Here is a 15,375-nt window from a genome sequence, read left to right as displayed (position 1 = left end):
ATGGAGGAAACAACGCCAGAAGGGAATGGAAAGACTGGTGCGCCGTCGCGTTAGGGCTCCGCGTCCCTTTTCCCCAAACACCCCAACTCCTCACTCCACCTCCCCCCTCGCCATCTCGGGAAGTCACGCAGAGGCTTGGCGGTCACGCCTCATTCCTCCCAGGCAGCCAAGTGCTGTGTTCGTGGAGGTTAATGTTGGGGTGCACGTTGTACGGATGGGGGAATGGGCTCAGGGGACGCAAGCGGCGAATCGAGGATCCCGCAGCTTGTAAGTGGCCGTAGCGGGATCTGTCTGCGCCCCCGCACTGCAGTCCAGGTTTGTGGTTATGGGGGCTGCAATATGCAGTGCAGGTTAAGGGCGCGGGCTCCGGGCCAGACACCCGGTTCAAGTATGGAGCATGCACTTACTAGCTCTGGGGTCTTGGAAAGTGAGTTAGCCGTTTTTCCCTCATCCAATAGGAAGGAGAAGGGAATAGCATCTGCCTTCTAGGGTGGTCTTGAGAGATGCTGAGAATGTCTGGAAGCGGGGGGACCCCAGGCCTACCCCCATTTCTCAGATAAGGTAAAAGTGAGGCCCAGAGAAGGGAAAAACCAGTTGAAATACGCCAAAAGATGACCCGACTAGGTCTTACCCTCCTTAACAACCGCAAGATGCCATCTGACCCCTGTAGATCCATCCCTGTGTACCCGTTTTCCACCTGTCCTTGACCTGGTACAATGACTTCCTTCTGTTCCATTAAATGCCCAGAGCCCATTCCTGACTGCACCGGCTCCTCCTCCTGCCTAAAATACTCTCCTAGGGCTTTGCTCCTCCTCAGACAGACCATGGCTCAAATGCCACTTCCTGGCCTTGTCAGTCTAGTTACTCCCATATGCTGTTATAATCCTGGCTCCTCATTTCTTCTCCCTTTTTGCACTTATTGCCATGTGAAAACATCTACTTGTTTGTTTAATTAGTCCACTAGTCTGGGCTCTTTTGGGGGTGGAAGTAGGTATGTTTCAGTCATTCTAAGGTTCTACCCTAGGGCGGTTCATTCACTCAATGGGTGCTTATTGAGGCAACACTAGTGGGGACACCTGGGATAAAATGGTGAGGAAGATATGGAAACTTCCCTCCTTCCTGGGGGTTACATTCTAGAGAAATGCTTAAGGAAAACATTGTATCAGATGGTGAGAACTGTTATTCAGAAATTAAAACGGGTGCCTGGGTGGCTAGGCAGGTTAAGTGTCAGCCTTTGGCTCAGGTCATGATCCCAGAGTCCTGGGGTCAAGCACCGCATTGAGTTCCCTGTAGGGAGCCCGCTTCTCCCTCTGCCCAGGTCTCTGCCTCTCTCTGTGTGTCTCTTATGAATAAATAAAATCTTAAAAAGAAGAAGGAGAGGTCAGAGTTTATGCAGGCAGTTTGCTTGAAAGCCTATTCAGAGGAAGTATTGCTGAGAAGGTGACATTGTTGCAAAGACCTGAGGAGGGGCGAGGAAATCATGTGGATACTAGAAGACATCCATTCCAAGCAGAGGGAACAGCCAGTGCAAAGGCCCTGAGGTGAAAATGTGCCTGGTGTGTTGCAGGAACTGGCTTTGTGGCTGGCGTAGGATGAGGGGAATGGTAAATGATAAGCGATGCTGCCAGAGGTGGGAGAAGGCCAGTCCAGTTGAGAGGGTACTGAGGGGCCTCACAGGCTTGGGGAGGACTTTCACTTTTACTCTGAGGTGGAGCCCCTGGAGGCTTCCCAGCAGAGGAGGACCACCATCTGGCTCAGGTATTCACAGGAGGACTGGGGCTGCCTGCTGTGGGTGTGGGAAACAGACTGTAGGAGGTGGGGTGGGAGCCAGGAAGACAGTGAGGAGGCTGATTCAGGGGGACAGTCTGGAGAAGAAGGTGGATGGGATCAGGGTGGGTGCCATGGAGGGGTGGAAGTGGGTGAGTTCTGAATCTGTTTGGAAAGCAGAGCCCACAGGACAGGCTGAGGGGCGAAAGTTCCCCATGATTCAAAATCCTAACTGCGAGGCTCATAGTGATGGCCAAGGTCACCAGCTCCTTCTGGTGTTCTATCCACTGTGAGATGCTGCTTTTTTTTTTTTTTTTGACATTTGTACCATGTTCATGGGTTATCCAATCAATATTTTTTTCAAGATTTTATTTATTCATGAGACACACAGAGAGAGGCAGAGACATAGGCAGAGGGAGAAGCAGGCTCCCTGCAGGGGGCCTGATGCAGGACTTGATCCCAGGACCTGAGCCAAAGGCAGACACTCAACCACTGAACCACCCACGTGCCCCTCAATATATTTTTTTAAGATTTTATATTTTAAAAGGTTTTTACTTATTTGAGTGAGAGAAAAAGAGTGCGCTCACATGCATGAGCTGGGGGGAGAGAGAGAAGCTCTCTCTCTCTCCCTTTGAGGCAGACCTGTCCCATGGGCTCCCAGGACCAGTTATGTACATCAGTGATCTTAGGGGACATGCATAACTGCTCTCAAACCCCTACAGCTGGAGGTTGGGGTTCCCTTGGCTGGTATCCTTTTTCTTTTTTAACATTAATTAATTAATTAATTTATTTATTTATTTGGGGGTGGGGGTGGAGTGCAAGCAGGAGCAGAGGGAGAGGGACAAGCAGACTCTGCTGAGAGCGTGACAGAGGGCTTGATCTCATGACCTGAGCCAAAATCAAGAGTTGGAGTCCAGACGTCCCTAAGATTTCTTTTTATTTTATTTTATTTTATTTATTTATTCATGAGAGACACACACAGAGAGAGAGGCAAAGACATAGGTAGGGGGAGAAGGAGGCTCCATGCAGGGAGCCCGACACGGGACTCGATCCCAGGACTCCAGGATCAGGCCCAGGGCTGAAGGCGGCGCTAAACCGGTGAGCCACTCAGGCTGCCCCCATCCCTAAAATTTCTTTAATTAAAAAAAATTAAGGGGCAGGGCGGCTGGGTGGCTCAGTCAGTTAAGGTTTGACTTCAGCTTAGGTCATTGACCTCGGGGTCCTGGGATCAAGCCTTGCATTGGCTCCCTGCTCAGCTGGGAGCCTGCTTCTCCCTCTGCCCCTCCCCCTGCTCGTGCTCTCTCTCTCTCTCTCTCTCTCTCACTCTCTCTCTAATAAATAAAATCTTTAAAGAAAATATTAAGGGGTTCAGTTGGTAGATCATTTCAGTGGTTGTGAGTTTGAGCCCCATGTTGGGTGTGGAGATCACTTAAAAATAAAATCATAAGGGGTGCTTGGGGGCTGTTGGTTGAGCAGTCTTCCTTCAGCTCAGGTCATGATCCCGGGGTCCTGGGATTAAGCCCCACATTGGGCTCCCTGCTCATCTGGGAGCCTGCTTCTCTCTCTCCCCCCAGCTCATGCATGTGAGCGCACTCTTTTTCTCTCACTCAAATAAGTAAAAACCTTTTAAAATATAAAATCTTAAAAAAATATATTGAGGGGCACGTGGGTGGTTCAGTGGTTGAGTGTCTGCCTTTGGCTCAGGTCCTGGGATCAAGTCCTGCATCAGGCCCCCTGCAGGGAGCCTGCTTCTCCCTCTGCCTATGTCTCTGCCTCTCTCTGTGTGTCTCATGAATAAATAAAATCTTGAAAAAAATATTGATTGGATAACCCATGAACATGGTACAAATGTCAAACAGTATAAAGTAATTTGTAGTGGACGTCCTCCCTGCTCATCCACATTCCGTTCCAGAGGGGCAGAGGGAGAGGGAGAGAGAGAACTTTAAACAGGCTCTGAGCTCATTAGGAAGACTGATGAAGGATTCTCTCTCTCTCTCTCTCTCTCTCTCTCTCTCTCTCTTTCCCTCTCCCTCTGCCCCTCCTCCTGCTCATGGGCACACACTTTCTCTCAAATAAATACATAAATCTTAACAACAGCAGCCAGGGGCTCCTGGGTGACTCAGTTGGTTAAGCATCTGCCTTCAGCTCAGGTCATGATCCCGGAGTCCTGGGATCGAGTCCAGCTTCGGGCTCCTGCTCAGCCAGGAGCCTGCTTCTCCCCCTCCTTCTGTCTGCCACTCCCCCTACTTGTGTTCTCTCTCTGCATCAAATAAAATCTTAAAAAAAAAAAAAAAGGAGGGATCCCTGGGTTGGCGCAGCGGTTTAGCGCCTGCCTTTGGCCCGGGGCGCGATCCTGGAGACCCGGGATCGAGTCCCACGTCGGGCTCCCAGTGCATGGAGCCTGCTTCTCCCTCTTCCTGTATCTCTGCCTCTCTCGCTCTTGCTCTCTCTCTGTGACTATTATGAATAAATAAAAATTAAAAAAAATTTATTAAAAAAAAAAGGGAACAAAACCTAAGTGTACTCTCTGTCCCCACTGGCAATATTGGAGAGGGTCTGGTTCTTTTTTTTTTTTTTTAAAGATTTTATTTATTTATTCATGAGAGACACAGAGAGACACACAGGCAGAGGGAGAAGCAGGCTCCATGCAGGAACCGGATGCGAGACTTGATTCCGGGTCTCCAGGATCATGCCCTGGGCCTGAAGGCAGGCACTAAAGGGCTGAGCCACCCAGGGATCCCTCTTTAGTTATCTTTTTGTTGCTGATTGCTAAAGTAGTTACTAATTGATACATTTTACTTTTTGTAAGATTTCACCAAACTATCCTCTATTAACACTGTAATAATTTGAGTTCCCATCATCACCATGTAAAAATGCCTGTTTGCCCACCATCTCAAAAACACTGCAACATTTTTTTTACATTTGCATTTTTTAAAACAACCTAAGCAATAAAAGCTGGTTCTAATTTACATTTGCTTTCTATTTATCATGCTGAAAGTGAGTCTAGGGCACCTGGGTGGCTCAGTTGGTTAAGTGTCTGCCTTTGGCTCAGGTCATGATCTCAGGGTCCTGGGATGGAGTCCCTCATTGTGCTCAGCAGGGAGCCTCTTCTCCCTTTCCCTCTGCCTGCCCCTCTCCCTGCTTGTGCTCTCTCTGTCAAATAAATAAAATCGTAAAAAAAAAAAAATTATAGTGAGTCCATCCCGCACACGTGCATGTGTGTGTTCACATGCCATTGGAATTGCAGAGATAAAAACATTCCAGGCAGAGGGAGCAGCAAATGCAAAAGCCTTCAAGTGAGAAAGGAAGTGTGGCTGAGTAGGACAAGTGGTGGCGTGTGTGAGAGAGGCTCAGAGAGGCAATCAGGGCAGGTTTGCAGCACGCAGTGGAAGATGGTGGGGATGAGGACTTTGGCCTGAAAAAGGAACCATGAGTGAGTATAAATCCCAGAGTGACCAGGGGATGGCACTTTGACTCTGATGTGGCTGGTGCCTTTGGTTCACGTTGGAGGTCACTAGCTCAGAGGACACAGCATGAGCAGCTAGAGGCAGTGGAATCGGTCATGCCAGGGATGGTGTGCATATCGAGCTCCCGTACAGTTTCCTCAGCTGACCACATCCCAGGTGATCTGGGCCACGTTCTTCAGTCCATCTATGTGGTTCTGGATTCTCTGGTGCTTTTGGTAGGACTCCGAGGCCATGCTGGAGCCCTTTTGTATCCAGGTCCTTTCCAATGGATAATCTGCAGAATGAGGAATCCTTCCTGATGATGAAGACTCAACTCTTTCCAAGAGCCAGGTGAGAATTTCAAGAAATTACAAACTTCATATTTGCAGTAAAGTTGTAAATGAAGGGTTACCTGGATAACTCAGTCAGTTAGCATCTAACTCTTGATCACAACTCAGGTCTTGATCCCAGGGCTGTAAGTTCAAGCCCGGAGTTGGGCTCCACACTGGGAATGGAGCCTTCTAAAAACAAAACAAAACAAAACAAATAATGTTGTAAATGAAAGTGTTTTGGTCAAAAATGAAAAAAACTGGGACACCTGGGTGGTTCAGTGATTGAGCATCTCCCTTTGGCTCAGGTCGTGATCCCAGAGTCCTAGAATGGAGTTTCCGCATTGGGCTTCCCACAGGGAAGTGTGCTTCTACCTCTGCCTAGGTCTCTGCCTCTCTCTGTGTCCCTCATGAACAAATAAATAAAATCTTTTAAAAAATGAAAAAAAAAACAAAACCAGAATGACTACACAGATTTAATTTAAAAAGTTTTTTTAAGATTTTATTTATTTATTTGAGGGAGAGAGACAGTGAGTGCTTCTGTGCTCAAGAGAGAGAGAGAGAGAGCAGGAGCATGAGTGAGGAGGAGGGCAGAGGGAGAGGGAGAAGCAGACACCCCACTGAATAGGGAGACCAACATGGGGCTCAATCTCAGAACCCTGGGATCATGATCTGAGCCAAAGGCAAGTGCTTAGCTGACTGAGCCATCCAGGTGTTCCCAGATTTTTTAAAGTAACAACTTTATTGAGATATATTCATTCCTTTAAAGTATACAACTTACTGGTTTTTATTCACAAGGTTGTGCGATGATCGCCACTGTCTAATTCCAGAACTTTCTCATCACCCCCAAAAGAAACTCCACATCCTTTACCAATCACCTGCCTTCAGCCCCCAACCCTTAACATACTTTCTGTTTATAGATTTGCCTATTCTGGATATTTCATATAAATGGAATCACAAAATAGGTGACCAGCTGTGTTCAAGATTCACCCAGGTTATAGGATGTCCTTCATCCCTTCTTGTGGCCAAATAATATTCCACTGCATGGACATAGAGCATTTGCATTCATCGGTTGATGACCACTACAACTCACTCATCCAGGACTTTAGCTCCTGGCTCATTGTCTCTCATGCTGCCTCTCTCATCGTTCTCAGTGATTTCCATACCCAGGTGGGTGACCCTCGGACCATCCTTGGCCTCTTGGGTTCCTAGATCTCTTCTTCAACAATTTTTTTTTTAAATTTTTATTTATTTATGATAGGCACACAGTGAGAGAGAGAGAGGCAGAGACACAGGCAGAGGGAGAAACAGGCTCCATGCACCGGGAGCCCGACGTGGGACTCGATCCCGGGTCTCCAGGATCGCGCCCTGGGACAAAGGCAGGCGCTAAACCGCTGCACCACCCAGGGATCCCCTTCTTCAACAATTTGATCTTCCCCTCAGCCTCTCCCCCCAGTGGTTATGCCTAGACCTTGTCTCAGTAAGCACAGCCTCTTGGAATCTCAGCTTCATGCATCTCACTCACTGCCCACTGTATCTTGTCTTTCTATTCATTCCCTCCAAAACCTTAACTCCAACAATTCACTGACCCTACACCTTTCCTCTACCCCTCAGCGCCCTCATGTCTTCACACAGATCAAACTCCTTGACCAACCATTATGATCACCCCCTCACACATTTACTACACACCTTCCCACTTCACCATACTCATCTGGCAACACCACATTCCTTATTAAATTGAACGTCCCACCTATCGCATGCTTTCATGTGTGCAGCTGAATGTGGGCAGAGGAAAGTACACACCCATGCTAACTGGCCTCGCCTTAAATTCATGCCCACTGATTTGGAGTGGACCCCCTGGCGCTGCTCAGCAAATTCGCCGGAGTCCCTGCTCCCTGGATTGTCCCAGGTGACCTATCAGACCATCTCTTCAAACCTCCAAGAGCTCCTTCCTCATCCTCACTCTCAGCAGTGACCTCCTTCTTGCTTCCTGAGAGAACCACAGTCACCTTCCCACCACGTCCACCCCCTCCTCCTGCCTCGTCACCACCCACTCCGCCTTTTCCCTTGTGTCTGGGGTTGGGGGTAGCTAGCTTATGTTCCCATCTGCTGGGCTTCCTTTTGTTCCCCCTGGATATTCTCAATTTTCTCTTCCCCCATTCAAGAATTTGGTCCCCTGTGGTTCAGGGTCTCAGGAGAGAAATGTGACAGGCTTGAGAGCAGAAATAGGTCAGCTTTCTTTTCTTTTTAAAGCCTCTTCAGGGCTCTAAGCGGAAATAGCTTCACGGTCTATTGAGCTTCAGAATGAAAGTTCAGATGCCCTCGGGGGCCAGTGTGCTAAGCAAGTCCAGTAGAGGAAAACTCTCAGTTGCATTCCACAGCTGGGACACCCCTCCCCCCAGCTCTACTGAAGCACAAGTGACATAAAGAAAGCAAACATATGCACATATTTAAAGTACCTCAGTTGAGGAGTTTCGCTTGCGTAAGCCTAGGAGGCCACCGCTGCAATCAAGATCATGAGACTGAGAATGAACCTATCCATCATTCCTGAATTTCTCCATCCCTGGCCTCTTCATCCCTCGTCTCTCTGCACAACCCCTAATCTGCTTGCTTTCTGCCACCATCAGTTAGTCTGCATTTTCCAGAATGAAATAATATAGTATGGATTCTCATGTCTGGCTTTTTTTCCTTCAACATTGTTGTTTTGCAATTTGTCCATGTTGAATAGGGCCATTGCATGGGACGGTTTATCGAGTCGCCATGATTGGTCTATCAAGTCATCTGTTGGTGGACGTTGGCCTTCTTTCCAGTTTTTGGCAATCACAAGCAGAAGTGCTGTGAATGCTGGTGTCCAAGTCTCTGTGTGAACATATGCATTCATTTCTCTAGCACCACTTCTATGCACCTAGGAATGGAAGGCTTGAATCATATACAGTAGGTATATTTTTAACTTAAAAATTTATTTATTTGAGAGAGAGAGAGAGTATATGGGGAGGGGCAGAGGGAGAGGGAGACAAGCAGACTCCCCACTGAGTGGGAAGCCCAATGCGGGGCTCCATCCCATGACCCTGAGATCATGACCTAAGCCGAAAAGAGTCGGAAGCTTAATCGACTGAGCCACCCAAGTCCCCCTATATTCAAATTTTTAAGAGGCTGCCAAGCTCGGAGCGCCTGGCTGGCTCAGCTGGTAGAGCATGTGACTCTTGATCTCGGGGTTGTGAGTTCGAACCCCATGTTGGGTGTAGAGATCACTTAAAGTTAAAGGGACACCTGGATGGTCCAGTCAGTTGGGTGCCTGACTCTTGGCTTCAGTTCGGGTCATGGTCTCATAGGCTGTGAGACCGAACCCCACATAGGGCTCTGAGCTCAGTGCTCAGCGTGGAGTCTGCTTGGGTTTCTCTCTCCCTCCCTCTGCTCCTCCCCCCACCCCCAAGCTTGCTCACTCTCACTCTCTTTCTGTGAAAAAAAAAAAAAATTAAAAAAAAAATTAAAAAAAAAAAGAAAAAAATTTTAAAAAAGAATCTGACAAGCTATTTTCCAAAGTGGTTGTACCATATGTCACTTATTTCATAATAATAATAATAGACTGGTTGAAAATTGAGTATTTTAATTTGTCTACTTCTTCATTTAACAAGTATTTTTTTTTAAGATTTTATTTATTTCTTCATGAGACACATGCAGAGGGAGAAGCAGGCTCCCCGTGAGGAGCCTGATGTGGGACTTGATTCCGTGACCCTGGGATGACGCCCTGACCCAAAGGCAGATGCTCAAGCATTGAACCACTCGGGCGTCACTTGACACGCATTTATTAGGCACTACTCTGTGCCAGGCCCCGTTCTAGGCACTGTGAATTAAGCTGTGAACAAGGCACACAAAACTCCTGTCCTCAGGGAGCTGAGGTTTGACTTCATCCTCTCTCAGTGGGGGTTTAGAGATTGGGATCACACAGGCGCTCAGGAGACAGGAGATACATGGACTGGGATCCAAATCCCGATTGCCCCATTTCCTAACTGTGTGGCCTCAGGCAGGGCCTCTTTTTTTTTTTTTTTTTTTTTTTTTTTTTAAAGATTTTATCTATTTATGAGAGATACAGAGAGAGAGGCAGAGACAGAAGGAGATGGAGAAGCAGGCTCCACGCAGGGAGCCCGACTGGGGACTCGATCCTGGGAACGGTGCGCTAAACCACTGAGCCACCAGGGCTGCCCCCAGGCAGGGCCTCTTATCTCTGAGTCTCACCCTATAAAAAGGGAATGGGGATCATGCAATCTTTACTGCCCGAGGTTGTGGCATTGCTGGTTTGCAAACTGACCCCTGTACACAGAAGACGAGGAGAGATCGAAGAAAGAGCCAGACCGCTCCAGGTCAGTGGGTGGAAGGTTTAATAAGCAAGGGAGCTTACATACAAGGCTTGTCTTGGGCGCTGCAAGGTGAATGGGTCTCCCCACCCACCCACCAGAATCTTAAAGTGTATATGGAGGCCTTAACTGGGCTCGGTTACCAGCCCGATGGTGACATCATCTTCCTCTGGCGGGGCTATGTCCTTGGAGCAGCCCCCCGTGTGGGAACGGTGGGCAGAAGGACATTCCATGGTCAGGGGACGGAGGGAGGAGCCTCTGATGGCCTGAGTCCAGCTCGTGGGTCAACAAGCAGTCACGTCCTCTGGATGATGTCCCCCAGTACTCCTCCCCCCTGGCCAGCTCTTTCAATCTTACACACCCCCTTGCACAATGCGCCCTGAGCGGCCGGCATGGAGTTCCACTGGCGCAGCGGTGGCTCGTTTGGTGGCTCATCGGAGGCGGGTAGTACAGCAGCAATAGGACATGTGGAAGAGAGAACACAGATGAAGACAATGATTCCTAAAATAACTAACAGTTTTTCTACCAAGAGTCCCATGATCAGGGATGCCTGGGTGGCTCAGCGGTTTAGCGCCTGCCTTCAGCTCGGGGCGTGATCTTGGAGACCCGGGATCGAGTCCCACATCAGGCTCCCTGCGTGGAGCCTGCTTCTGTCTCTGCCTCTTTCTCTCTTTCTCTCTGCGTCTCTCATGAATAAATAAATAATATCTAAAAAAAAAAAAAAAAAAAAAAAAGAGTCCCATGATCTGAGCCACTGATGTATTAAGTCCCCGGGGGTGGGGGAGATTGCTCAAAATATTCACTTGTATCCCTGTATCATTTAATAAAGATGATGCATTAGCTGCCTCATCAGGTGGGAGTGCACAACATTGTGTTTGGGTAATGACACGGGTGTCCTTGCCAAGTAGTGATAATGCCCAGAGCTGTGCTATTTTGGGGGGACAGCTTTCTTCATTGGAGGGGTTTTGGTGTAGCGTAAAGGTGGGCTCTGTTGACTATCACTCAGGGCTTCCTGGGCTACTTGAGCAAGGGCTTCTATGTGTGCCATAATGTCCTCCAGGCCAACAGGGGGAACAAAGATAGAGCCAAACCATGGTTCCAGTGAAAAGAATGTGCCCACCTGGCCTCAAGGAGAGGGAGATTGGCAGTTTTAGGAACTTGACCTGGCTGGGGTGGGGAGGGCACGGCAGGCCAGTCAGGTGTGAGGAGATGGACTGGGGATTGGGGGCTGCACATGCCTGACCAGGGACCCCCACTTCCTCCCCTCTCTCAGTGAATCGTGTGTGTCCCATTCCAGGTATAATGCATTTCAACAAGTCCCGTTTGCAGCAGGACGATGGGACTCAGTGGAGACTGGGTAATTCCCACTCGCTCAGGGGTGCGGAGTAACTCCCCCATCCTGGGGGGCTGGCTTATTGCAAATTCCAGTAGATAATGCCTGTCTCAGGTGTGACGGGGCTTAGGTGTTCTCAGTAGCAAAGCATGTTGATCTGCATTGGGAGTTGGGGCAATGGCTGTTTCCCATGACTTCCATGCCCTGTTGGGTATCTCAGCGGGGATGTCCAGTCTGGCATTTGGGGCAAAAAGTCCTCCTGGGTGATCATTCACTCAAATGCAATGGGGCACCTTGGTGGCCCAGTCAGTTAAGCATCTAACTCTTGATTACAGCTCAGGTCATGATCTCAGGGTCCTGGGATCGAGCCCCATGTCGGGCTCTGTGTTGGGTATGGAGTCTGCTTGAAGTTCTCTCTCCTCAGCTCTTCCTCCCCTGCTCATGTGCTCACTCTCTCTCTCTCAAATAAAAATAAATGAATCTATAAAAAACAAAACAGGGCACCTGGGTGGCTCAGTTGGTTAAGCATCTGCCTTTAGCTCAGGTTCCTGGGATCGAGCCCTGTGTCAGGCTCCCTGCTCAGCAGAGAACCTGCTTCTCCTTCTCCCTCTGCCTGCCACTCCCCTTGCTTGTGCTCTCTTTCTCTGTAAAATAAAATAAAATAAAATAAAATAAAATAAAATAAAATAAAATAAAATAAAATAAAGTAAAATAAAATAAAGTAAAATAAAATAAAGTAAAATAAAATAAAATAAAAAGTATTAAAGCCTGGGAGGGTACTGCAGTCCATCCAGCCCGGGTGGCTTTACCTGTTAGTAACCTAATCTGCTGCTCTAATATTCCACTTTTCCTTTCCACTAACCCTGCTGCTTGTGGGTTATAAGGGAGAGGGGACCTCCATTCAATGTCCTGCTCTTTTGCTCTATCTTGTATATCATGCTCTTCGAAACGTGACTCCTGATCATTGGTTAGCCTACGAGGGTATCTGTACATGCTACCGAGCTTCTCTAATCTCCCTGTTGGTGGCCCCCTGGTTTGCACAGTGATAAGGGAAAGTTTGGGTTAGGCCAGATGCTGTGTCCACACAAAGGACTTTAGAACCCTCACACAGAGGAAGGAGGTCAATATAATCCGTTGGCCAATCCCTCAGTAGTTGGAAACTCTGGTGGATGACCCCAGACTCCTTTGGCCCTTACTTTGGGCATTATTGAGGACACACAGGACATGATTTTACAGCATTAAGCGAGTCACTGTCTTTCTTTCTTTCATTTTTTCTTTTTTTTTTTTTTAAGATTTATTTATTCATTCATGAGAGACACAGAGAGAGAGAGAGGCAGAGACACAGGCAGAGGGAGAAGCAGGCTCCTCACAGGGAGCCCAATGTGAGACCCGATCCCAGATCCTGGGATCACGCTCTGAGCCGAAGGCAGAAGCCCAACCGCTGAGCCACCCAGGTGTCCCAAGTCACTGTATTTCAAAGGCAGTCTGGCCCCCCTGGCAATAGGCCCTCCACCTGGGCGCTCCGGTGGTCACTCTTTCTATGCTTCTCGCTTGCCAAGGAGTGTCAGTGTCTTATAAGCCACTGAATGGGAAGACGAGGACACCTCAGGCTCTTACAGGTAACCCCAAATGTCTTTCCGCATATCCTGACCCCACATGACTTATTCATGATCATCTATCCACACCTCGGCTCCCTGTTGTCCGAGCCACAGGGCTCATCCCTTTAGAGCGGCCCAGCTGTCAGGGCAAAAGGGGAGCAGCCAAGGCTCAGGAGTGATCATCAGCCAAACCGCTCCGAGTTCAGCCCACTGGCTACCGCTGTTTGTTCGCGTTTCCAGGCACCAGCAGGAGTTTCGCCCACCCCCTCTGTGGGGGCCACCGGCGGGAACAGGCGTGGTGCATTTGCAGGATTTACACACTCTGCAGGCCCTAGTAGCACCTGCCCTTCTAGAGACAGTGGGGCGGCGGACAGCGCGCTTCTCTGCTGCAAATAGGCATGCCACTTAGTCAAAGTGGGAGTCTGAGTTATGACAGAAGTGGGTCGATGAGACATATCCTCAACTTTCCCTTTGATAAGACAGGAAGTTCTTATCAAGACGATACTCCATTCCTTCATGAGAGGCTCTCCTCGGAGGAACGCTGTGTACACTGCTGGGAGCTATTGCTCTGTGGGGCTATATCGGGTTTCCGCCCCCTTCCAGAGCTGGGACCCAAATCCTAAGGGTACTGTCTCCTTCTGTTGTCTTTGCCATAGTGCCCAAGCCATACCTTCTGGAGCCCTGGATCATCTAACACAAACGGTAGCCTTTGGGAGATGCCCAAGCTTTACTCTGCCCCACCAGCATTTTTGACTTCTCGAAGGTGGCCTCCTGCTCTGATCCTGAGCCCCCTTGTGCCCTTTCTTTACCAGGTGGTACAAGGAATGGAGGCATTGTGCCAGGGGGGAATAGATCTCTCGAGAAACCCCAACACCCCACAGAGGCTAGCACCTCTTTCATGTTCTTACCGGTCAGATAGCTGGCATCTCAACAATCACAGCTTGTGTGACAATGTGCATCTTAAAATAACTCCCTGAAATGTTTCAGTGGTGCCTGGGCCTTGAATTTTCTGTGGGTTCACCACCCATCCTCTCCCTTGCAGATGTTCCAGCGAAGTCTACACGGAGTCCTGCAGCAGAGGCAAGTCTTCTCGTGTTAACATTATATCAGTGTAATGGGCCCATTTTCCTGGTGTGAAGGAAAACAGGAACAGATCTCTGGCTACCATCTCATGACATATTTGGGGGCTCTGGAGGTAGCTGAGGTCCATTGTCCCTCCCACATAAAGGCAAATTGATCATACTTATCGGAAACCTGCACTTGCCAGGCAGGGCACCTGTGTGACTCAGTTGGTTAAACATCTGACTCTTGATCGCAGGTCAGGTCTTGAACTCAGGGTTGTGAGTTCACACCCTGTGTTGGGCTCCACGTGGAACCTACTTTAAAAAACAAACAACAGGGACACCTGGGTGGCTCAGTGGTTAAGCATCTGCCTTAGGCTCAGGGCATGATCCTAGGGTCCTGGTATCCAGTTTGAGTCTTGCATCAGGCTCCCCTCGGGGAGCCTGCTTCTCCCTCTGCCTATATCTCTGCCTCTCTCTCTGTGTATCTCATGAATAAATAAATAAAATCTTAAAAAAAAATTAAAAAACAGGGCAGCCCAGGTGGTGCAGCCGTTTAGTGCTGCCTTCAGCCTAGGAGTCCTGGAGACCCGGGATCAAGTCCCATGTCAGGCTCCCTGCGTGGAGCCTGCTTCTCCCTCTGCCTGGGTCTCTGCCTCTCTCTTTCTCTGTGTCTCTCATGAATTTTTTTTTATTTTTTTTAAAGATTTTATTTATTTATGATAGTCACAGAGAGAGAGAGAGAGAGAGGCAGAGACATAGGCAGAGGGAGAAGCAGGCTCCATGCACCGGGAGCCCGACGTGGGATTCGATCCCAGGGTCTCCAGGATCACGCCCTGGGCCAAAGGCAGGCGCCAAACTGCTGCGCCACCCAGGGATCCCTTTAAAAAAATTTAAACCAACCAACCAACCAACCAACAACAACATCCCCCTGTACTGGTTAGAGTCTTTCCAAAGAATATCCTTGAAAAAAAAAAAACAAAAAACAAAAAACAAAGTATTTTTTCAGGAACACTTTCACCAAAGCATCGGAGCAAAACAGTAACTGTAAATGATAAGAAACCTTAAAAGAAGCACTGGTAAAGATCTGATGAGAGTTATAATGCAATTGACAAAGAAATTTGGTTGTTTCTGTGACCTACATTTTATCTATTTATTTTTTTAAAGATTTTATTTAGTTAGTTATGAGAGACACAGAGAGAGGCAGAGACCCAAGCAGAGGGAGAAGCAGGCTCCATGCAGGGAGCCTAACATGGGACTCGATCCCAGGTCCCCAGGATCACACCCTGGACTGAAGGCGGCGCTAAACCACTGAGCCACCCGGGCTGCCCTGTGACCTACATTTTAAAATAAACTGATAACACTATACTAGGACATATCAGATTTTTAGAAATTTCATAAGAATATAAAAAAGGTTTAGCATCACTTCTTATTTGCATTGTTTCTCATGTAATTTATTTTTATTATTTTTTAATATTAAAAAATT

The 15,375-nt window shown here is 48.3% G+C and overlaps 1 long non-coding RNA gene across 3 annotated transcripts; it reads left to right on the top strand.

Annotated features, from left to right (window-relative positions):
• Positions 1–11: 11 nt before the first annotated feature.
• Positions 12–13,911, top strand: LOC119869336. Of its 3 annotated transcripts, none has more exons than XR_005354647.1 (3): positions 12–315; positions 5,454–5,564; positions 13,871–13,911. It is a non-coding gene; the product is annotated as an uncharacterized LOC119869336 (long non-coding RNA). The 3 variants fall into 3 exon arrangements; XR_005354649.1 differs by lacking the exon at positions 13,871–13,911 and adding an exon at positions 6,463–6,756; XR_005354648.1 differs by having other exon boundaries at positions 16–267.
• The last annotated feature ends 1,464 nt before the right edge of the window (positions 13,912–15,375 follow it).

Source organism: Canis lupus, chromosome 1 (genome assembly GCF_011100685.1).
Source record: "Canis lupus familiaris isolate Mischka breed German Shepherd chromosome 1, alternate assembly UU_Cfam_GSD_1.0, whole genome shotgun sequence".
NCBI lineage: Eukaryota > Metazoa > Chordata > Mammalia > Carnivora > Canidae > Canis > Canis lupus.
Note: the sequence above shows the minus strand (reverse complement) of the source record. Positions and strands in the feature narration are given on the sequence as shown.